Below are 23760 nucleotides of genomic sequence, written 5' to 3'. Positions count from 1 at the left end.
CTCAAAGTATTCAAAACAGCATTTAGAAAATGTCTTAACCCTTTACACATGTCACAGGAATTAAAGCAAAGTAGAGGTGAAATTTACAAATGTCATATTTTTTTGCAGAAATAAATTTTTAGTACAATTTTTTTTTTATAACACAGAAGGTTTTACCAGAGAAATGCAACTCAATATTTGTTGCCCAGTTTCTGCGGTTTTAGGAAATATCCCACATGTGGCCGTAGCGTGCTACTGGACTGAAGCACCGGCCTCAGAAGCAAAGGAACACCTAGTGGATTTTGGGGCCTTATTTTTGTTAGAATAAATTTTAGGCACCATGTCAGGTTTGAAGGGCTCTTGCGGATCCAAAACAGTCAAAATCCCCCAAAAGTGACCCCATCTGGGAAACTACACACCTCAAGGAAATTATCTAGGGGTACTGTAAGCCGTGAAAATTAAAATCAACATTTCTTCAAAGAAAATGTAGGTTTAGCTTATTTTTACTCATTTCCACAAGTACTGAAGGAGAAAAAGCACCACAAAATTTGTAAAGCAATTTCTCCTGAGTAAAACAATGCCCCACATGTGGTAATAAACGGCTGTTTGGAGACACGGCTTGGCTTAGAAGGGAAAGAGCGCTATTTGGCTTTTGGAGATCACATTGAGCAGGAATGGTTTGCGGCGGCCATGTCACATTTGCAAAGCCCCTGAGGGGAAAAAACAATGAAAACGCCCAAAAAGTGACACCATTTAGGAAACTACACCTCTTGAGGAATTCATCTAGGGGCGTAGTGAGCATTTTGACCCCACAGATGTTTCATAGAATTTATTAGAATTGGGCAGTGAAAATAAAAACAATCCTTTTTCTTCAATAAGACGTAGCTTTAGCGCAAATTTTTTCATTTTCGCAACAAATAAAGGAAAAAAAGCAATTTCTACCGAGTACGGCAATACCCCATATGTGGTCATAAACTGCTGTTTGGGCACACGGCAGGGCTCAGAAGGAAGGACCGCCATTTGGAGTGCAGATGTTGCTGGATTGGTTTCTGGGCGCCTGTGGGCCCAAAACAGTGGAAACCCCCCAGAAGTGACCCAATTTTGGAAACTACACCCCTCAATGCATTTACCTAGGGGTGTAGTGAGCATGTTAACCCTGCAGGTGTTTTGTAGAAATTAGTGTGAACTCGATGTTGCAGAGTGAAAATTGGATTTTTTCCACATGTGGTGCCCGGCTTGTGCCACCATAACAAGACAGCTCTCTAATTATTATGCTGGGTTTCCTGGTTTTAGAAACACCCTACATGTGGCCCTAATCTCTTGCCTGGACAGTCGACCAGGCTCAGGAGTGAAAGCGTACCATGTAAAATTGAGGCCTAAATTGGCGATTTACAAAGTATTGGTTCACAACTGCAGAGGCTCAGATGTGAAATAATAAAAATAAACCCCTGGGAAGTGACCCCATTATGGAAACTGCACCCCTCAAGGCATTTATTAAGGGGTGTAGTGAGCATTTTCACCCCACAGGTCTTTTCCATAAATGAATGCGCTGTGGATGGTGCAAATTAAAAATTTATATTTTTCCCTAGATATGCCATTCAGTGGCAAATATGTCGTGCCCAGCTTATGCCACTGGAGACACACACCAAAAAAATTTCTAAAAGGGTTCTCCCGGGTATGACGGTGCCATATATGTGGAAGGAAACTGCTGTTTGTGCACGCTGTAGGGTTCAGATGGGAGGAAATGCCATTTGGCTTTTGGAGCGTGGATTTTGCTTGGTAGTAGTTTTGTTTGGAGTCTTACTGGTGTTTCCGTTTATAATGTAGGGCATATGTAAGCCGGGCGGAGTATATAAGGGGCATAGTCAGGTGGTATAATAATGGGGTAAAAAAAAACAATAAAATAATCCATAGATGTGTGTTACGCTGTGAAGCAATCCTTTCTGCACAGGCCGGTGTCGCACTGATATATGGCGTCCTTTATTATCCCTCTTTTGATCCACACTCCGCGCCTTTGTAGTTTGGGGAATTTTGCTAGGAAGTGTTGTCCTGGTATAATACGGGCACCGTCGCTTCCAGCGGATATGTTTGGGCCCTCCCTTTCCTGGTTCCCTAATTTTAGGTCCTTGATAAATCGCCTCTTCAAACAGAAGAAATGTTCCCCTCGGGCACAACTGCATATTTTTTTATTTCCTGACTTATTGGAGCCATAACTAATTTTATTTTTCATAGACGTAGCGGTATGAGGGCTGGTTTGTTGCGGGACGAGCTGTAGTCATTATTGGTACCATTTTGGGGTACATGCAACTTTTTGATCACCTTTTATCCTATTTTTTGGGATGCCAGGTAAACCAAAAAACGCAATTCTGGCACAGCTTTTTTAGTTTTTTTTATACAGCGTTCACCACGCGTTATAAATTACATGTTAACTTTATTCTGCGGGTCAGTACGATTCCGGCGATACCTAATTTATAGCACTTTTTTATGTTTTACAACTTTTTGCACAATAAAATTACTTTTGTAAAAAGAATGTATTTTTTCTGTCGCCAAGTTGTGAGAACCATAACTTTTTAATTTTTTTGTCGACGGAGGTGTATGAGGCCTTGTTTTTTGCGGGACGAGCTATAGTTTTTATAGGTACCATTTTTGGATACGTGCAACTTTTTGATCACTTTTTATTCTAACATTTGTAGGGCAAAGTGACTAAAAAACAGAAACTCTGGTAACGTTTTTTACGTTTTTTTTTAAGCTATTCACCATGTGCAATAAATAATATTATATTTTGATACCTCAGGTCGTTACGGTCGCGGCGATACCAAATACATATGGTTTATTATTATTTTTCAATAATAAAGGACTTGATAAGAGTAAAAGGGGGATTGTGTTTTATTTGATTACTTGAAACTTTTATTGTTTTCAAACTTTTATTATTTGCACTTTTTTTGACACTTTTTTTACACTTTTTCTCAAGTCCCACTAGGGGACTTGAAGGTCCAACGGTCAGATATTTTTTTTTCTAATACATTGCACTACCTATGTAGTGCAATGTATTAGATCTGTCAGTCATTCACTGACAGCAAGCCGATTAGGCTTCGCCTCCCGGCGGGGCCTAAATCGGCTTCCGTAATGGCAGAGCAGGAGACCATTGTGTCTCCTGTTGCCATAACAGCAGTCGCCAGTCCTGATTGCCTGTCAGGGCTGGCGATCTGCTAGTAACCGCTACGATGCAGCAATCGCTTTCGATTGCTGCATCGAAGGGGTTAATGGCAGGGATCGGAGCTAGCTTCGGTTCCTGCCGTTACAGGTGGATGTCAGCTGTACAGTACAGCTGACTTCCACCGCTGATGACGCCGGATCAGCTCCTGACCCGGCGCCATCTTGCCGGCAGCTACGGAAGCCGATCAGGCTCCGCCGCCGGGCGGATCTTGACCGGCTTCGGTGCTAGGCAGACTGGGAGGCCAGTATTAGGCCTCCGGTTGCCATTGCAGCCACCGGAACCCCGGCAATTTCATTACTGGGGTTCCGATGAGCTGCAAACACCTTAAGTGCAGCGATCGCGTTTGAGCGCTGCACTTAAGGGGTTAATGGCGGGGATCGAAGCTAATTTCGGTCCCCGCCGTTACAGCCGGATGTCAGCTGTAAGATACAGCTGAGATCCGGTGATGATGGCACCGGCTCAGCTTCTGAGCCAGTCCCAAACATTCGGCGTACATGTACGGCAAGATGCGGGAAGTCAATGCTTTCCATGACGTACATGTACGGCAAATGTCGGGAAGGGGTTAAGGCCCTTATTGGCTAGCCATGCAGTGGAGTACTTTGATGCCTGCGATGGAGCGTTGTCCTGCATAAAAATCATGGTTTTCTTGAAAGATGCAGATTTTTTCCTGAACCACTTGATGAAAGTGTCTTCTAAAAACTGGCAGTAGGTTTTGGAGTTGATTTTTTAGCCATTCTTCAACACGAAAAGGTCCAACTAGCTCATCTTTAACCCCTTCCCTCTTTTGCCACTTTTGACTTTCCTGACGGAGCCTCATTTTTCAAATCTGACATGTTTCACTTTATGTGGTAATAACTCCAGAATACTTGTACCTGTCCAAGCGATTCTGAGATTGTTTTCTTGTGACTTATTGGACTTTATGTTACTGGCAAAATTTGCCCGATACAGTCAGTATTCAATTGTGAAAAACACCAAAATTTAGCGAAAAATTGCAGAAATTAGCATTTTTCTCAATTTAAATGTAACTGCTTGTAAGACAGGCAGTTAGACCACACAAAAATGTTGCTAATTAATATCCCCCATATGTCTACTTTATGTTTGCATCGTTTTTTGAACATCCTTTTATTTTTCTAGGACGTTACAAGGCTTAGAACTTTAGCAGCAATTTCTCACATTTTCAAGAAAATTTCAAAAGGCTATTTTTACAGGGGCCAGTTCAGTTCCGAAGTGGCTTCGAGGTCCTTAGATTTTAGAAACCCCCAATAAGTCACCCCATTTTAAAAACTGCACCCCTCAAAGTATTCAAAACATAATTTAGAAATTTTCTTAATCCTTTAGACATTTCGCAGGAATTAAGGCAAAGTAGAGGTGAAATTTACAAAGTTCATTATTTTTCTCCAGAAATTCATTTTGAATCCATTTTTTTTGTACCACAGAAGGTTTTACCAGAGAAATGCAACTCAATATTTATTGCCCAGGTTCTGCAGTTTTAGGAAATATCCCACATGTGGCCCTAGTGTGCTACTGGACTGAAACACAGGCCCCAGAAGCAAAGGAGCACCTAGTGGATTTTGGGCCTCCTTTTTATTAGAATATATTTTAGGCACCATGTCAGGTTTGAAGAGGTCTTGTGGTACTAAAACAGTGGAAACCCCCCAAAAAGTGAACCTATTTGGGAAACTACAACCCTAGAGGAATTTATTTAGGGGGGTAGCAAGCATTTTGACCCGCCAGTTTTTTTGCAAAAATTTTTGGAACTAGGCCATGAAAATGAAAATCTACATTTTTTTCAAATAAAATGTAGGTTTAGCCAATTTGTTTTCATTTCCAAAAGAACTAAAGTAGAAAAAGCACCACAACATTTGTAGAGCAATTTCTCCCAAGTAAAACAATACCCCACATGTGGTCATAAACGGCTGTTTGGACACACGCTAGGGCTCAGAATGGAAAGGAGCACCATTTGGATTTTGGAATGGTTTCTGGGCGCCATGACACATTTGCTGAGCCCCTGTAGTACTAGTACAGTGGAAACATCCCAAAAGTGACTCCATTTGGGAAACTGCACCCCCTGAGGAATCATCTAGGGGTATAGTGAAAATTTTGATCCCAATGGTTTTTTGCTGAATAAATTAGAATTAAGCCATGAAAATGAAAAATATATATTTTTTTCCAATAAGATGTCGTTTTTTCATTTTTACAAGGAATAGAGAAGAAAAAGCACCCCAACATTTGTAAAGCAATTTCTCCCGAGTACGGTAACACCCCATATGTGGTTATAATCAGCTGTTTACATATATGGCAGCATTCAGAAGAAAAGGAGCGGTATTTATCTTTTGGAGCGTAGATTTTGCTGGAATGGTTTGCGGACGCCATCTTGCATTTGCAAAACACCTGATGTACCAAACAAAAGTGACCCCATTTTAGAAACTACACCCCTAAAGGCATTCATCAAGGGGTGTAGTGAGAATTTAGACTCCAAAGGTGTTTTGCAGAAATGAATATGCAGTGGATGGTGCAAAGTGAAAATTGCAATTTTCCACTGATCTTCCTATTCACCGAACGATATGTTTTGCCCCTTGAGAATCTTACCACATAAATTGTTATGCGGGTTCTCCCGGGTATGGTAATGCCTTACTTGTGGACATAAATTGCTGTTTGGACATGCTGTAGGGCTAAGAAGGGAAAGACCGCCATTTTGAGCATGGATTTTGCTTGGTAGTTTTGCTGGTATTTCAGTTTATAATGTGGGGGTATATGTAAGCTGTGAGGAGTACATCAGGGCATAATAAGAGGGTATAATAATGGGGTAAATAATAAAATTATCCATAGATGTGGGTTACGCTGTGAAGCGATCCATTATGCACAGGTCGGTGTCACACTGATAAACAGTTTTCTTTCCTATCCCCCTTTTGTAACACTCTGCACCTTTTGGGGACTTTTTCTCCTTCGTAGTTTGGGAAATTTTGCTGGGAAAGTTTTGTGCTGGTATAATACGGGCACCCTCGCTTCCGGCGGATGTGCTATGTCCCTTCCCTTTCCTAGTTCCTAAATACTAGGGCCCTGAAACTGAAGGAATGTTCCCATCCGGCCTGCGCATTGAGATGTTTTTTCATCACCGCATTACTAGTGCCATAACTTTTTTATTTTTCGGTAGATGGAGCTGTGTGCGGACTTGTTTTTTGCGAGACAGGCTGTAGATTTTATTGGTACCATGTTGGAATACATACGTCTTTTTGATCACTTTTTATTTCATTTTTTGGTAAAGGAAATTACCAAAAACAAGCAATTCTGGAATAGTTTTTTATTGGGGTTTTTTTTGGCATCCACAGTGCGCCCTAAATTACATGTTAACTTTACTTTGCGGGTCGATACGATTACGGCGATACCAAATTTATATATTTTTTTTATGTATTGCAGCTTTTGCACAATAAAATCAAAGATTCTGGTGTTGTTCTTCATGGTTTTTTTTACGGCGTTCACCGTGTGGGATAATTTGCATAATAGTTTTGTCGTTTGGTTCGTTACGGATGCGGCGATACCAATTATGTATAGTTTTTTTAATTTTTTACGGTTTTTCCCATAATAAACGAATTACTATGGGAAAAAAGGCAGTTTAGCTTTTTTTTTTTTACTTGAAACTTCTGTGTTTTTATTGTTTTACGACATTTTTATTAACTTTTTTTTATTTTTTTGACTTGTCCCACTAGGGCACTTGAGGGCCTGATGCCCCGATCGCTACTCTAATACACTGCACTACATGCGTAGTGCAGTGTATTAGCGCTGTCAGTTATTCACTGACAGCAAGCCTATGAGGACTCGCCGATTGCCATAGCAACCCAGCAATTGCGTCACTGGGTTGCCGGTCGGGTTAAAACCCATCAGATGCTGCGCTCTATTGAGTGCAGCATCTGAGGGGTTAATCAGCCGGATCGGAGAATAGTTCCGGTCCTGGCAGTTACAGGAGGGTGCCAGCTGTATAATACAGCTGTCACCCCGCGGTGATGGTGCCGGCTCTGCTTCTGAGACCGCACCATCACTGCGATGTAACTGTACTGCGGTTTGCGGGAACACCTTCCCGACAGCGCCATATATATACGGCGGATCTCGGGTAGGGGTTAATAATACCAGCCCATAGCAGTACCCCACCTCCACCTTGCTGGCGTCTGAGTCGAAGTTGAGCTCTGTGCCCGTTACTGATCCAGCCACGGGCCCATCCATCTGGTCCGTCAAGAGTCACTGTCATCTCATCAGTCCATAAAATCTTTTAAAAATCTGTCTTCAGATATTTCTTGGTCCAGTCTTGACGTTTCAACTTAGGTGTCATGTTCAGTGGTGGTCGGGTTTCAGGCTTCCTTACCTTGGCCATGTCTCTGAGCATCTTGTACTTCTGTGCACTCCAGGGAGGTTTCAGTTCTGGATATGACCGCACTGGAGGATAATGGGTTCCTGGTCGCTCACGTTTGATTCTTCTCAAATCTTTGACAGTTAATTTGCGGAGTTTTTTCTCAACACGTTTCTTGCGACCCTGTTGACTATTTGCAATAAAAAGTTTGATGGTTCTGTGATAACGCCCCAATATCTCAGCTATTTCTGCATCCCTCTGAAAGACTTTTAACAATTTTTTACTTCTCAGAGTCCGTTAAATCTCTTTTTTGGCCCATTTTGAGGGAAAACAAGCTGCCTAATAATTCTGCACACCTTGATATAGGGTCTTGATCTCCTTAGGCCACAGCCTCCCTCTTTATGCTTCAATCCAATAAGCAGTCAAGTTTATGCATAAAAATGATGATATGGTCAAAATACACACTTGCCTAGTAATTGTGCACACAGTGTAACCAATGGGGCAGATATGTAAATATATTCACCCAGTTTTCTAGTGTTTGTGTGTGACCCTACTCATTGAAGTCTATGGGAGTTACGGAAAGAGATGAGCTCTATCCATATGCACACGACCGTATTTTTTCCCACCCGTAAATACTGGCGTAAATACGGGTTCGGTGTCACACGTATTCCACCCGTTTTGCACCAGTATTTACGAACCCGTGCCCGTAAATATGGGTCCGGTGTCACACGTATTCTACCCGTATTTACGAGCACGTTTTTGGCGCAAAATAGCACTGCACTAATCGGCAGCCCCTTCTCTCTATCAGTGCAGGATAGAGAGAAGGGACAGCCTTTTCTGTAATAAAAGTTAAAGAAATTCATACTTACCCGGCCGTTGTCTTGGTGACGCGTCCCTCTCTTCACATCCAGCCCGACATCCCTGGATGACACGGCAGTCCATGTGACCGCTGCAGCCTATGATTGACCTGTGATTGGCTGCAGCGGTCACATGGCCTGAAACGTCATCCAGGACGTCGGGCCGGATGTCGAGAGGGACGCGTCACCAAGGCAACGGGCGGGAGACCGGACTGGAGGAAGCAGGAAGTTGTCGGTAAGTATGAACGTCTTTTATTTTTATTTTTTACAGGTTTATACTGATCGGTAGTCACTGTCCAGGGTGCTGAAAGAGTTACTGCCGATCAGTTAACTCTTTCAGCTCCCTGGACAGTGACTATTTACTGACGTCGCTTAGCAACGCTGCCGTAATGACGGGTGCACACATGTAGCCACCCGTCATTACGAGAGCTCCATAGACTTCTATGGACTGTCCGTGCCGTTATTACGGCCTGAAATAGGACATGTTCTATCTTTTTCAACGGCACGGGCACCTTCCCGTGAGAAAACGGGAAGGCACCCGTCGCCAATAGAAGTCTATGAGCCCGTTATTACGGGTCGTAATTACGACCCGTAATAACGGGAGTTTTTACGGTCGTGTGCATGAGGCCTAACTCTGATGAACTTCAATGAAGAGGGTCACCTGCAACAGCGGGCAATTCTACGGAGACTAGGTGGTGAATCTTTGAATTAGTCCCCTGTTCTCCCAATATGTGAGTTTCCCAGATATGGGAACCCATCATGCATTTATGGCATATCCAGTGAATGTGCCTTAAATGTTTAAGATGGGAATACATCGTTAAAGGGGTTTTTCCATAAGGGACATTTATGACATATCCACAGGATATCCAAAGAAGTAGTAGGACAACAGCACACGTCTTCAAATCATCAAAGTGGTTTTATTGTCAAGACATCCACAAACGACAAGCAACGTTTCGACCCATAGTGAGTGAAGGGTCTTTGTCAAGCCTAGACCCTTCACTCACTATGGGTCGAAACGTTGCTTGTCGTTTGTGGATGTCTTGACAATAAAACCACTTTGATGATTTGAAGACGTGTGCTGTTGTCCTACTACTTCTTTGGATATACATCGTGCTGGAGTGGGTTTGCCTGGCTTGACAGCGTGCACCGCATCATACTCGGGACTAGTGCTGCTTCAAAAATCTCCTTTTTTCTGATATCCACAGGATATGTCATAAATAACAGAGAGATGCAGGTCCCACCTCTGGGACCCGCACCTATCTCTAGAACGGGGCCCCCTAAAGCCCGTTCTAGCTTTTTGTGCTCACGCTGTCTCCCAGCCAATTCCTGATTACATGGTTGGGACACGGTCGGCAGTTACGGAAACAGCGTAACTCGCTGAGCTACACTGTTTCCATAACTCCTATAGTAGTGAATGGCAGTTACGGAAGCAGCGTAGCATGCGAGATACACTATTTCCCAGAGGTGGGACTCGCATCTATCTGACATTTATGACATATCCTGCGGATATGTCATAAATGTGTCTGATCGGAAAACCCCTTTAAGGGTAGGAACACACTTGGGGGAAACACTGCGGATTTTACGCAATGGATTTTATGGTGGAAAATCTTCAGCTTAATACAGTAGCAGCAGTGTGGGGGAGATTTGAACAAATCTCAGCCACACACAGCAGAAAAAATCAGCCCAAAAAACATTCATCAATTGACCTGCAGTGCGGTTTTTGAAGCCGCAGCATGTTCATTTATGCTGCGGAATTGCTGCTCTTCTGTTTTTAAATTCAATGGTGAGGTAAAACCTGCAACAAGGAGCTATGTGTTGTGAGTTTTGCAGCGGAAATGCAGCGATTCCGCCATAAAAAACGCAAATGTAACAAAAAAGGTATTTATTAATTTGAATTTAATAAAAAAAGTTCATACTTACCACCGGCTGTATGTGCTAGTGATGCGATTCTCTCTTTTAAGCGCAGCCCGGCCTCCTGGGATGACGTTTCATCCTATGTGACTGCTTCAGCCAATCAAAGGCTAAAGCGGTTACATGGACTACAGCGTCATCCCAGAGGGCCGGGCTACGCTCAAAATAGAGAGACGCGTCGCCATGACTACAGCCATGTAAGTATAAACTTTTTTTTACATTGCTGCAGGATTTACACAGTGGACATCCATCCGAAAAAAAGTTTTTTCGGGCAGAATTCCCTGCAGCTACCTGGGCAGATACGCTTTGTAGTTTTATGCAGCGCATCCACCTAGTGTGTTCCTACCCTAAGAGTACGGCCACACGGAGTGGCCCTGACACGGTCGCAACGCGGCCAACAACCGCGCTGGCACTATGTAGGAGCGGCTGTCAAATACCTTGTTAAGGGGTATTCTGGTTACATGCACATGCGCACTGCCGCTCCATTCATTCTCTATGGGATCGTCGGAGATAGCCGAGTGCAGTGTTCAGCTTTTTCCGGCGCTGCAGAATCAACCCCATTTAGATGGCCTGGATTTTTCTGTCGAAGAAAATTTCTGCAACAAAATCTGCTGCATGTAACTGCACCCTAATGCAGAGCTGTGTGCACAGAGGCACAAGGCATTCCTGCAGCTCTGTACTATGGAGCCGTAGGCACTTCATGTACCTCCTAGTACCTCCGTACTGCACCATATTATGTAGACATTCTTTCCTAGATGCCTAGTTAGGGCGGATTTACATGAACGTGTGCATTCTGCGCACGCAAAAAACGCGGCGCTTTGCGTGCGCAAAAGGCACTTGACAGCTCCGTGTGTCATGTTCATATGGTGCGCGGCTGCGTGCTTTTCGCTCAGCCGCCATCATTATGACACTCTGTTTGGATGTTTGTAAACAGAAAAGCATGTGGTGCTTTTTTGTTTACATTCATTCTTTTACTGCTGTTGCGCGAATAACGCGCGTCCCACGGAAGTGCTTCCGTGTGGTGCGCGTTATTTTCACGCACCCATTGGCTTCAATGGGTGCGTGATGTGCGAAAAACACAGAAATATAGAACATGTCGTGAGTTTTACGCAGCGGACTCACGCTGCGCAAAAATCACGGACAGTCTGCACTGCCCCATAGACTTGCATAGGTCCATGTGACCCGCGTGAAAATCACGCTTGTTGCACGGGCGTATATCACATTCGTGTAAATCCGCCCTTAGGGTATGTGCACACGAGAACTGGCTTTTACGTCTGAAAAGACAGACTGTTTTCAGGAGAAAACAGCTGCGTCGTTTCAAACGTAAAAGCTCCACCTCGCATTTTGCGAGGCGTCATTGACGCCTGTAATCTTGAGCTGTTCTTCATTGACTTCAATGAAAAACGGCTCAAATTACGTTTCAAAGAAGTGTCCTGCACTTCTTTGACGAGGCTGTCATTTTACGCGTCATCGTTTGACAGCTGTCAAACGACGACGCGTAAATGACAGGTCGTCGGCACAGTACGTCGGCAAACCCATCCAAATGAATGGGCAGATGTTTGCCGACGTATTGTAGCCGTATTTTCAGGCGTAAATCGAGGCATAATACGCCTCGTTTACGCCTGAAAATAGGTCGTGTGAACCCAGCCTTACTCTGTAATCCAATAGAACATGGCACAATTTATATGTAATCCAACAGAAAAAAACACCCCTAATATGCCTACAAACATCTGCCCATTGCTTTCAATGGGAATTACGATGTTCTATTCCCACGAGCCTTTATTTTACGCGTCGCTGTCAAAATACGGCGCGTAAAATGATGGCTCGTCAAAAGAAGTGCAGGACACTTCTAAGGACGTTTTTGGAGACGTTTTTCATTGACTCCATGGAAAAACAGCTCCAATAACGTCCGTAAAAAATTCTGCGAAAAACGCGAGTTGTTAAAAAAAGTCTGAAAATCAGGAGCTGTTTTCGCCTGTAAACATCTCCGTATTTTCAGATGTTTTTGCTCACTGCGTGTGAACATACCCTTAGGGCTCTATTCTGACGTAGCGTCTGAGCTTTCCATCAGAACGAAGCCCTGACTGAAACAAACGTGAACCATAGGTTTCTGTTTCCATCACCATTGATTTTAATGATTGACGGATCCGGGGCCCAATGGTTTCCGCTTGTCTCCGTTGTGCAAGGGTTCCGTCGTTTTGACTAAATCAGTACCATAGTCAACTGCGCTATTCTCTCCGTCAAAACGACGGAACCCTTGCACAACTGAGACAAACGGAAACATTGGCATCGGATCCATCACCATTGAAATCAATGGTGATGGAAAAGGAAACCTATTGTTTCCATTTGTGTCAGTCAGGGCTCCGTTCCGACGGAAAGCTTAGTTGGAATGGAGCCCTGATGCAGATGTGAACGCAGCCTTATAAAGGTTGACACTATGTTATTATAGCAATACTGATCTAGACTAATACTGTTATAATAATAAATATGAAATAAATGTAAATCAGTTACATGTCTGCTAACTTCTCCATGATATCCCAAACACCTTTCCTTGCACTTTTATTTTTGTTCTCTTTTGTGCTGTTATTGCTTTAATGTCCTAAATGTTTGTATTACTCCCTACAGTTTAGTGAGAGTTGTTGGCAGTGGCACCGTGCAAACCGATATAGATAATAATTATAATAAAAGCCTAAGAATAGGTGTGTAACACACAGTAGGGGGAGCATAATATAAAAAGATCACATATCTATGTAACATCTATAGTAAATAACAAAGGGTGTTAGAGGAATTTAAGTGTTGAATTCAAAGAGAAGTTGTTAGTTGACAGATCGGCAACTGTGGTAGATGTCCACCTGGTAAAACTAGTCAATCAAATTAAAATATAGCAATGGAGGTAACAGGAGGTAAATAAATTACAGAGACACAAAAATCGTATTTATTCAGCATAAATGAAATAGACCATAAAGGATAATAACATTTCAAAAACAGCTATCATCAGAGATTGCATTTTGGAGCTTAACATCTGTTTAAATACTTTCTCGCAGCGTGCAAGAACCACAGGATGTTCCATTTAAAGTCCTCCCACTTCCCAATTATGTGTCAGGTCTTTGCAGGTGTCTTTATCTATTGCTGCCAGAATCTGACTTCTTTAAAACAAAGCATTATGTTAACCTGTTTATCACTGGAGTATTTTTAATTTCAACATAGTTTGTGTTATATTCTTAAAGGGAATGTGTCGCTATAATTTAATTTATTTTTTTCTCAGTTAAACAATTAGTATTTGAGTGATTACACATTGTTTTAATTTTTTTAATTTTTTCACAAGTCAGGAAAATGTTATAAATTATATTCTAATTTATAACATTTCCATGTGCTGAGCACTAGAGGGAGCAGTTCCCAAAATTGCAGCATGGTCACTGAGGTAAAGCAACCTCATTGATCTATGCTGCAAATTCGGGGTGGACACAATCCCCCCTCCCTTCTTCTGGCTAGTGCCTCCATTTTCTGAGCGATCGCACAGTGTAGGAGGATTAGATACAGTATCACACGAATATACACGAACATAATACACACATCACATACACGAACATAAATTACCTGCCGCCTCCGCTGGTCTACACTCCTATTCCTTGCGCCTTCGCTTCCTTGAACATATGGCTGGAAGCCGCGGCCGGAAGTCGTCATCTTACTGGCCGGCAGCGGCTTCCGGTCCACATGAAAATGGCGCCGGATTTCGCTCTGCGAACGAGCTTCGTTTTGGTCTGTGTGGTAGCGGCGCATATGCCTTTCCCACACAGACGGCGTACACTTCAGAGAATGGAACGGCTCCCGTTCGCATTCTCTATGGGGTTGTATGTGCCGTATAGCATCTCTGTATGTGTCGTTAATCGACACATACAGAGATGAAAAAAAAAAATGGCAGCCCCCATAGAGAAGTAAAAGTAAAAACACAGTAAAAAGTAGAACATGAGAACACAAATAAATAAAATTTATGTTAATATCATATTAAAAGCAATATAATAAAAAAAAACAAAAAACATGACACCGTCCCTTTAAGGTTTCATGTGTCAGAGCAATGGATTTGATTCTTTTATGAGATCCACAATACTAAATGAAATTATAAACTGAAGGCACCTTCAAACAGAAGCCACATGTGCATTGCTATTAAATGGGAAGTTATATTCACACACTGCGCTATGATAGAATGCTGCAAATTTGAAGAGCATGTTTTTGTATTATAAATTTTGTAAATTCAACCTCCAAAACCAACTTATGCTTTGGGCCACCTTCACACGACAGTATTTTGGTCAGAGTACTGTTTCAGTATTTGTAAGTGAAAACCAGGAGTAGGTCCACAATACTTTTCCACTGTGCAGGCTCCACTCCTGGTTTTGTGTGTGTTCTGACCTGTTCTACCGTGGTCAGTAATTTAGTGGGAAGGGCTTACAAATCTGTGTGCCAAACCATGCCTCCTGCAGATCAAAGGCTTTGTTTTCAGATTTTGGAAAGAACTTTAGTATGCACTTACCAAACTACCGGAGTATTTCTGTTGAACCCAGTTGATGGGATGACTGCTAACTAACCTTGCTTGCATCCCAATGGGAAGATATCCAGCGAGGCGTATAAAAGAAATTTCAGGGGATCTCTCAGCACCCCCAGGCTGTAGGATGCTTCGGAGAGAGGGAGTATGCTAAGCTTAGAGTTATGGTTCCATTCCGTTTCTTACTTAAAAATCTTTTACTGTTGCCAGGACTCATGAAGAAAGCCTGAGTCCTGCTTTCCCGTTCACACATATTGATTGACAGCTTTCCAGGTATTTCAATTCATACATAAAAGCTGTCAAACTCTGTGGTCGTGGGAAGTAGATCTCACAGGTTCTCTATTAGTTTTGGCAGAATTTAAATAACTTTTTACAAGAAAATGTTAAATAAAATCATAGAAAATTATATATACTCAAGCACAGCATATGTAATGATGGGGGTAGGGAAACAGACAAGTGAGCCCTAATCTACCCGCCACTCAGTCCCTGCCTACTTGCAACGACCCGTCCTAGGCGACGGGGTACAACTGGGCGACGGTCCCTACGCTCAATAAGTGCACGACAGACAAACAGACAAGGGTACAAAGAAGCTAAGGGAAATGGGGCAGTTGCCCACGGCAACACCGTGAGCAACAAGAGTGGTGAACAAGCCGAGTCAAACCAGGAGTGTACGAGGTACCAAACGCAGAGCAAGAGAGTAGTGAACAAGCCGAGTCAAACCAGGAGTGTACGAGGTACCAAACGCAGAGCAGGAGAGCAGTCAGCAAGTCAGAGTCAGCATGAAGCAGGGACAAATAGTTCAAGAAGCTGCAGCAGGGCCAGGAAACCAAACGAGAAGACTCACAAGCAAGGAGGAACAGGAAAGGCAAGTATAAATAGACAGAGGGCGGGAGCCTATCACAGCTCCGTCTGGCCAGGCTGTGATAGGCTCTCCCACTCCTAAGCCTGCCATCCTGAGTGGTGGAAGATGGAGTCAGTCTCACAGACATAGAAGCAGGTGCAGACTGATTACCTATGGGCGTTGACACAGAAGCTGTGCCTGGCAGATCCTTTACAGTACCCCCCCTTTTATGAGGGGCCACCGGACCCTTTCTAGGTGGACCAGGATTATTGGGGAAACGAAGGTGGAACCTCCTGACCAATACCCCAGCGTGAACATCCTGGGCGGGTACCCAAGTCCTCTCCTCAGGCCCGTATCCTCTCCAATGGACCAGGTACTGGAGGGAGCCTTGGACCATCTTGCTGTCCACAATCTTGGCCACCTCGAATTCTACCCCCTCAGTGGTGAGAAAGGGGACAGGAGGTTTCCTCGAGGGTGCCAAGGACGGGGAGCAGCGTTTAAGGAGGGAGGCATGAAACACGTAATGTACTCGAAAAGATGGGGGCAACTCCAGTCGGAAGGAGACAGGATTGAGGACTTCAATGACCTTGTACGGCCCTATAAAACGGGGAGCAAACTTCTTGGACGGGACTTTAAGGCGCAAGTTCTTTGACAATGGCCACACCAGATCCCCGACCATAAACAAGGGGTTAGCAGAACGTCTTCTATCTGCCTGAGTTTTTTTGTATGCTCTTGGACGCCTCTAGGTTCTTCTGAACCTGGGCCCAGACTGTGCACAGTTCCCGATGAACGACCTCTACCTCGGGATTGTTGGAACTACCAGGTGAAACGGAGGAGAACCGTGGATTAAACCTAAAATTACAGAAAAAGGGGGAGACCCCTGACTAGTTACTGACAGTCAGAGATAAAACACCTTAAATATTGTTCTAGAGACTGATTAGTCCTCTCAGTTTGGCCATTAGTTTCAGGATGGAAGGCAGAGGAGAAGGACAGATCAATCTCCAACTTTTTACAGAAGGCTCTCCAAAAAAATGAAACAAATTGTACCCCTCTGTCAGAAACAATATTGACAGGGACCCCATGGAAACGCAGGATGTGTTTGACAAACAAGGTAGCTAACGTCTTAGCATTGGGTAGTTTCTTGAGGGGCACAAAGGGGCACATCTTACTGAAGCGGTCTACTACAACCCACACCACCGACTTGCCTTGAGATGGAGGCAAATCGGTGATAAAATCCATGGAGATATGGGTCCAAGGTCTCTGGGGAATGGGCAAAGAACGTAGTAAGCCCGCTGGTCGGGACCTGGGAGTCTTGGACCTAGCACAAACTTCACAAGCGGCGACGTAGGCCTTAACGTCTTTAGGCAACCCAGGCCACCAATAGTTTCTGGCAATGAGGTGCTTGGTACCCAGGATGCCTGGATGACCAGATAGTGCGGAGTTATGATTTTCCCTAGTACCCTTAACCGGAATTGTAGGGGAACAAACAGCTTGTTCTCAGGAAGGTTCCCGGGAGCTGAACCTTGATCAACCTCAATTTCAGAGACTAAATCAGAATCAATAGAGGAAATGATTATACCTGGAGGCAAAATACAAGCAGGATCTTCCTCCGAAGGAGGGCTGGCCATGAAGCTACGCGACAGTGCATCAGCCTTAATATTTTTAGACCCAGCCCTATAGGTAACCAAAAAGTTGAATCTGGTAAAAAATAACGCCCATCGAGCTTGTCTCGGGTTTAACCTCCGGGCAGATTCTAGGAAAACCAGATTCTTGTGGTCGGTAAGGACCGTTACCTGGTGCCTAGCCCCCTCCAGGAAGTGGCGCCACTCTTCAAATGCCCATTTAATGGCTAAGAGTTCGCGGTTGCCAATATCATAGTTACTCTCAGTGGGCGAAAACTTCCTGGAGAAGTAGGCACAGGGACGGAGATGGGTGAGGGAGCTGGTACCCTGGGACAAGACAGCCCCCACTCCCACCTCGGACGCGTCAACCTCCACGATAAATGGCTCCATTTGGTTGGGCTGAACCAGCACCGGGGCCGAGATAAAGCACTTTTTAAGGATCTCAAAAGCCTGGACAGCCTCAGGAGGCCAGTGGAGGAGATCAGCACCTTTGCGAGTGAGATCCGTAAGAGGCTTAGCGATGACCGAGAAGTTAGCGATAAATCTCCTGTAATAATTAGCGAACCCCAGGAAGCACTGTAACGCCTTCAGGGAGGCAGGTTGGACCCATTCCGCCACAGCCTGGACCTTGGCGGGGTCCATGCGGAATTCATGAGGAGTGAGGATTTGACCCAAAAATGGTATCTCCTGCACCCCAAACACACATTTTTCGGTCTTCGCAAACAGTTTGTTTTCCCGAAGGACCTAGAGCACCTTCCTGACATGCTCAATGTTGGAGGACCAGTCCTTAGAAAACACAAGTATGTCATCAAGGTGCACTACAAGAAATACCCCCAGGTAATCTCTTAAAATCTCATTTATGAAATTCTGGAAGACCGCGGGAGCATTACACAACCCAAAGGGCATGACGAGGTATTCGAAATGACCTTCGGGCGTGTTAAACGCAGTCTTCCACTCATCTCCCTCTTTGATGCGGATAAGGTTATAGGCCCCCTGTAGATCAAACTTAGAGAACCATTGGGCCCCTTGAACCTGATTAAAGAGATCAGGAATCAAAGGAAGGGGATACTGGTTCCTTACAGTGACCTTATTCAAGTTACGGTAGTCAATGCATGGCCTAAGACCACCATCCTTCTTCCCTACGAAGACGAAGCCAGCACCTACCGGAGAAGTAGAGGGGCGAATGTAACCCTTGGCCAGGCATTCCTGGATATACTATGAAATGGGAAGAAGGAAAAAGGCTGGCACTTCCAAAACCGCACAATCGGAACGGGAGTATAAAAGAATGGCTTTTCTTTCTATTTGGATAAATGCAGGAAAATTGCCACGGAGTTGCTCATCGAAAGTGTAGCACAACCAGCTAAATATATTGTAGAAGAATGATCGAGGCACTCACCGAAGCTGGCAAAACAATTTCTTTATTACAAAAAGATCTCGGTCAGGATGTGGAATTGCCTACGGCCGTTTCACATGCGTACACGCTTTCTCAAGGCCCTGGCGTCACTTCCTTCACCTGCCCTTTTATTTACAAATTAGAGCACATTGTTACATAACAAATAAAGGTTAAAAAAGACAGGAAAATGCACAGTATACTTTTGTGATTCATGCATCTGATACATATTCATCTTAGAATAACAATATTTTTATATTCAATTTTATTATTTTATCTAAAAACAACAAGGTTCATGTTAAGAACGAACTAAGATCGTTCCGGTCATTGAGACCGAGCGGTCCTAGCACACCTGTCTGAGAAATTATCTCTGCCTCTCTTTGCAATAGAGATTTATGTCTGTCTCCTCCTAACGCCGATGGCTTAATGTGAACTATGCCCACAAATCGCATGCATCAAGCGTTATTTTCATGTTTCTCCTGCATGTGTTGTATCAACCTAGGGCATCCCTCGCATGTAATTAGTGATCGTATATGTTCACGAAATCTTATATACATAGGTCGTATAGTTTTTCCTATATAAAATCTACCACAATTGCAGATCACTGCATATACAACATACTGGGTCCTACAGGTTATTAATCCATTAATTTCAAACGTAATGCCCCCTAAAGTCAGGTTCCTTGTACGTATTATGGAATTGTAATAATTGCATTGTCCACATTTATGATTACCCTTTGGACTATTAGCTGTCAGCCAATTTTCATTACCTTTTTCTTTTTGGGAAAAACGGCCCCTAACCAATATGTCTTTTAAATTTTTACATCTACGAAAGGATACTATTGGTTTCCTAATTGCGACGTCCATGAGTAATGGGTCGTTTTCAATTAGATGCCAATTCTTACGGATACTGGTTCGAATAACGTCACTCATTGGGCTATAACCGAAGGATAGAATAAATCTCTGATCTTTTTTAATAAGAGATTTTCGACTCTGTTTTTTATGATGGAATAACGATGTCTGTTTAATCTTGCTAGCTCTATTTAAAGCTTCTTTTACCAATAGTGCTGGATACCCTCTTGCTTTCAATTTTTGACTCATCTCATCTGCTTGCTCATAAAATGTCAAATCACTACTATTAATTCGTCTTAAACGTAAAAATTGAGCATAAGGTAAGGATTTAGTTATATGTCTAGGGTGATAGCTATCATATCGCAACAATGTGTTGGTGGCTGTAGGTTTTCGATAACCTTTAGTCTGAATTGCACCCCCTTCTATTGTTACGTATACATCCAAAAATTAAATTTCTTGATTACCAAATTTATGTGTAAAACTCATATTCGATGTGTTCGTATTTAGGTATTTTACAAAATCTAGAAACTCTTGCTGTGTACCTGACCACACTACAAAAATATCGTCTATATAACGCAGGTATAGCTGTAGGTATTTGGCATAGGGATTTGATAGATTATATATCATTATATATTATATATCATTTCTACAAGTCCTGTAACTGAGGGGAACAACAACCCTTTAGGAGGAACATCAGAAGGGGTCGCCAAAGGCAGAAGAGTCAATTACGCAGGTGTCAAGCGAAAGCAGGTCTCTTGGAGACAATAAGAGACTGCTCTTCTAATAATGCAATGTCTATATCTGGTTTAGATGTACCTGTTTCTACCAATGTAGCTACTGTGATTAACCTGTCTGATCTCACTTTAACTTCAGATTGCCTTTCCTTTCTTTCAAAGGGTTTCAACTATTGTATAAATTCTGAATTTGATTATACGAAATTTGAAATAGATCTTTATAAATCAATACGTAAGAAGAATTTGCATCGGGTATTTTCTGGTAATATCTCTACAAAACTACCTCCTATTGGAGAAAGGAAGGTTACTGTAGGTACACTTGGTTTTAGTTTAAATGATAATTTTTCTACTGAAGATAGAAAAATGTTACATATTCTAATGGATGTTCCTATAGAAGAAGTGGATTATGAATCACAATTGTATAATATGGAAAAATTTCAGGGTGGGAAACCATCCACTTTTAACCCTCCTTTACCTGCCGGTTCACAATTGGATTTATTTCAAAAAGAAGTTTTACGTGATGTAAAATGTTTGATTTATCCATTAGCCACTCCTAATCTATCAGCAGACGAAAGGAAAGCATTGAAATGGCTAAGTTCTAACAAGAATGTTATTTTAAAACCGGCAGATAAAGGAGGGAACATAGTATTACTGTCTAAAGAATATTATATTCAGGAGGCCCATCGCCAGCTAGATGATAATATGGTTTATGAAATCCTTAAACAGGAACCAACATCGTTATATCTTAGGCTATTGAGATCATTATTGAGAAAAGGGGTCGAGGGTGGTTTCTTTTCTGAAAGTTTCGGAGAGAAATTAATTATACCATTCCCTAACAGACCATATTGGTATATCATCCCAAAAGTACATAAATCAATTGAATCCCCTCCGGGCCGTCCAATCATAGCGGGAATTGGATCAGTTACTGAGCCACTTTCACGCTATTTGGATTGGGTTATGCGCCCATTATTAAAGAATATCCCCTCCTATTTACAGGATACAGAAGATTTCCTGTCAATAATTATGGATTTTGGTTGGCAAAAAGATTTCAAATTGGCCAGCATTGACGTCGAGAGCCTATACACCCGTATCCCTCAGGATGCCGGTGTACAGGCTGTTAGACGTCAACTGCAGTATACTAAAATTGATCACGCGTTTATTGACTTTATTTGTGAAGCATTACAATATGTGTTGAGTCATAATTCCTTCCAGTTTGATGACATTTGGTATCGACAAAAGTCGGGAACGGCTATGGGTACCCCTGTACCTCCGACTTTTGAGAACTTATTTTTAGCGGATTTTGAAGAACAAATGATATATAATCTATCAAATTCCTATGCCAAATACCTACAGCTATACCTGCGTTATATAGACGATATTTTTGTAGTGTGGTCAGGTACACAGCAAGAGTTTCTAGATTTTGTAAAATACCTAAATACGAACACATCGAATATGAGTTTTACACATAAATTTGGTAATCAAGAAATTGAATTTTTGGATGTATACGTAACAATAGAAGGGGGTGAAATTCAGACTAAAGGTTATCGAAAACCTACAGCCACCAACACATTGTTGCGATATGATAGCTATCACCCTAGACATATAACTAAATCCTTACCTTATGCTCAATTTTTACGTTTAAGACGAATAGTGAGTAGTGATTTGACATTTTATGAGCAAGCAGATGAGATGAGTCAAAAATTGAAAGCAAGAGGGTATCCAGCACTATTGGTAAAAGAAGCTTTAAATAGAGCTAGCAAGATTAAACAGACATCGTTATTCCATCATAAAAAACAGAGTCGAAAATCTCTTATTAAAAAAGATCAGAGATTTATTCTATCCTTCGGTTATAGCCCAATGAGTGACGTTATTCGAACCAGTATCCGTAAGAATTGGCATCTAATTGAAAACGACCCATTACTCATGGAGGTCGCAATTAGGAAACCAATAGTATCCTTTCGTAGATGTAAAAATTTAAAAGACATATTGGTTAGGGGCCGTTTTTCCCAAAAAGAAAAAGGTAATGAAAATTGGCTGACAGCTAATAGTCCAAAGGGTAATCGTAAATGTGGACAATGCAATTATTGCAATTCCATAATATGTACAAGGAACCTGACTTTAGGGGGCATTACGTTTGAAATTAATGGATTAATAACCTGTAGGACCCAGTATGTTGTATATGCAGTGATCTGCAATTGTGGTAGATTTTATATAGGAAAAACTATACGACCTATGTATATAAGATTTCGTGAACATATACGATCACTAATTACATGCGAGGGATGCCCTAGGTTGATACAACACATGCAGGAGAAACATGAAAATAGCGCTCGATGCATGCGATTTGTGGGCATAGTTCACATTAAGCCATCGGCGTTAGGAGGAGACAGACATAAATCTCTATTGCAAAGAGAGGCAGAGATAATTTCTCAGACAGGTGCGCTAGGACCGCTCGGTCTCAATGACCGGAACGATCTTAGTTCGTTCTTAACATGAACCTTGTTGTTTTTAGATAAAATAATAAAATTGAATATAAAAATATTGTTATTCTAAGATGAATATGTATCAGATGCATGAATCACAAAAGTATACTGTGCATTTTCCTGTCTTTTTTAACCTTTATTTGTTATGTAACAATGTGCACTAATTTGTAAATAAAAGGGCAGGTGAAGGAAGTGACGCCAGGGCCTTGAGAAAGCGTGTACGCACGTGAAACGGCCGTAGGCAATTCCACATCCTGACCGAGATCTTTTTGTAATAAAGAAATTGTTTTGCCAGCTTCGGTGAGTGCCTCGATCATTCTTCTACAATTATTCCTGGATATACTCTCTCATGGCTTCACGCTCAAGAGAGATTAAATATCCTACCCTTAGGGAGCTTAGCTCCTGGTACAAAATCGATAGCGCAATCGTATTCTCTATGAGGAGGTATCACTTCGGAGGCCTCCTTAGAGAAAACATCAGCGAAGTCCTGAACAAACTCAGGTAGCGTGTTCACCTCCTCAGGGGGAGAAATAGAATTAACAGAAAAACATGACGTCAAGCATTCATTACCCCATTTGGTAAGATCCCCAGTATTCCAGTCAAACGTGGGATTATGCAACTGCAACCAGGGAAGGCCTAAAACCAAATCGGACGATAATCCCTGCATCAACAGTACAGAGCACTGCTCCAAATGCATGGAGCCAACAAGGAGTTCAAAAACAGGGGTATGCTGTGTAAAATAACCATTAGCAAGAGGAGTGGAGTCGATACCCACTACCGGGACAGGTTTAGGCAAATCAATCAAAGGCATAGCTAGAGACATAGCAAATTCCACAGATATAATATTAGCAGAAGACCCTGAATCCACGAAGGCACTGCCGGTAGCAGACCTACCACCAAAAGAGACCTGAAAAGGAAGCAAGATTTTATTACGTTTCAGATTTACGGGAAATACCTGTGCGCCCAAGTGACCTCCCCGATGATCACTTAGGC

The sequence above is a fragment of the Rhinoderma darwinii genome, chromosome 3 (assembly GCF_050947455.1).
Source record: "Rhinoderma darwinii isolate aRhiDar2 chromosome 3, aRhiDar2.hap1, whole genome shotgun sequence".
Lineage (NCBI taxonomy): Eukaryota > Metazoa > Chordata > Amphibia > Anura > Rhinodermatidae > Rhinoderma > Rhinoderma darwinii.
This window is presented reverse-complemented; position numbering follows the sequence as displayed.